Genomic DNA, 1,907 nt, shown 5'->3' on the forward strand with positions numbered 1-1,907 from the left:
GGGTGCAAACAAGCTACCTCACGTTAAGTGGTCTCACATGGATCTTTTCTCAATTAATGAAATATAAAGGTTCGTCGGGTAGTCGCGCGAGCAGAGCGGCGGCGCGTAGTGCGCGTGTTGCAGCAGCCGCAGAGTCGCGTTGCTCCGAAGACGAAGGGCTATGGATTAGCCCGAAACATGTCGAGCTAAACTCGATTTAAGACGTGAGTTATTCGGGTCATTATATTTAATAAAAATATAAAGGTATTCGTAATTATAGTGATTTCAATAAAAAAAATTAAACGCATTAAATTTTCCGATATTTCGAACTTTTTTAATCATTGACCGCTGAAAAAAGTACGTGTCATCGGAAAGTTTGAGGTTTTATTTATTTAAAAAAAAATATCGATTTGTCGATAACATCGATAAAAAGCGGTGCTCTCTCCCTACAATCTGTCAATTCGCTGGGTGCGCGATGACAGCGCCAACTAGCGGTTACAATTACGGCGGACTTTGAAATATCAAATGGCTGGCTGTCATTACGAAGAGTAAGTAAACAAACAATTACATATTCCATTCGATCATGTAAATCTATGGTGTCGATAATAACGTTGACCTTTTTATTTCCCGTCTAAAATGGCACAATCAATTAGTTTCAGGGCCACGGACTTTCTCATGACTGCCTTTACGAGAAGTAAAGAAATAAACAAATTAAATGGAATAACTAACAAATACTACTACTAACATAATTCTTTTTTTTTGATGTTTAGATTTTTAATTGTATAATTGTTTTTTTGTGTTATTTATTATTATTTTACTAGCTTTTACCCGCGGCTTCGCACGCGTAAACTATTCGGTCTGGTAGTTGTATTGAAATTTTCTGGATTTTACAAAATTCCCCTGGAAATTTCCAAAATTCATTGAGGTTGTGTTGTGAATAACTGTATAAAATTCAAGACTCTAAACCCAGTGCTGAAATTTCAAATTTTTTCCCTATCCAAATTCAAATTCAAATCATTTATTCAGTAAATAGGCCGCAATGGGCACTTTTACACGTCATTTTTTAAACTACCAGCGCTTTCGGAAAGACCATCATTGCAAGAAGAATGCACCGCAAGAAACTTGGCAGACAGTCATTTTTTCAAAATAAAATAATTACAAATAAAATACTTAAAAACTACAGTATACAATTAAAGAAAAAATACAAAATAATAATAATAATACAGGGATGTATCCCTCCCCTGGGAGGTCCCTTTGTTACAAAACTATCCCGTGGGAATATCGGGATAAAAGTAGCCTATGTGTTATTCTAGAGGTCCAGCTACCTACACACTAAATTTCATGGCTCTAAGCCCAGCGGTTGTTATTTCAAGATTTTATCCCTAGGTATCCCGTAGGAATATCGGGTCAAAAAGTCGCCTATGTGTTATTCCAGACGTCCAACTACCTACATACCAAATTTCATGACTCTAAGCCCAGCGGTTGTTATTTCAAGATTTTATCCCTATCCCGTGGGAATATCGGGAAAAAAGTATCCTATGTTTTAATCCAGGTTATAAACTAACTTTTCGCCAAATTTCATCCAAATCCGTCCAGCCGTTTCAGCGTGAAGAAGTAACAAACATACTCACTCACTCACAAACTTTCACATTTATAATATTAGTAGGATTAATTTAGATTTTATAGTAATTAATTTATTTTTATTTTTTATTTTTATACGACTGGATGGCAAACGAGCAAGTGGGTCTCCTGATGGTAAGAGATCACCACCGCCATAAACATGAAATAACGCATTTCATATATATACGAGTATTGCAGACGATTATTTATGTTGTGACTGTAGTAGGTCGTTCGTTATAGGTAGAATCATTCAGGATGACGCGTGCCGTGGTACAACGTCATTAATGTCTAATTTTGACAAAATCACG

The 1,907-nt window shown here is 36.1% G+C and overlaps 1 protein-coding gene across 1 annotated transcript in view; it reads right to left on the minus strand.

The window, feature by feature from the left end:
• Positions 1–1,907, minus strand: part of LOC141426157 (integrin beta pat-3-like) — a gene marked incomplete in the record, with an annotated part of 15,207 nt that overhangs the window by 4,604 nt on the left and 8,696 nt on the right.

This window comes from Choristoneura fumiferana, chromosome 3, assembly GCF_025370935.1.
Source record: "Choristoneura fumiferana chromosome 3, NRCan_CFum_1, whole genome shotgun sequence".
Taxonomy (NCBI): domain Eukaryota; kingdom Metazoa; phylum Arthropoda; class Insecta; order Lepidoptera; family Tortricidae; genus Choristoneura; species Choristoneura fumiferana.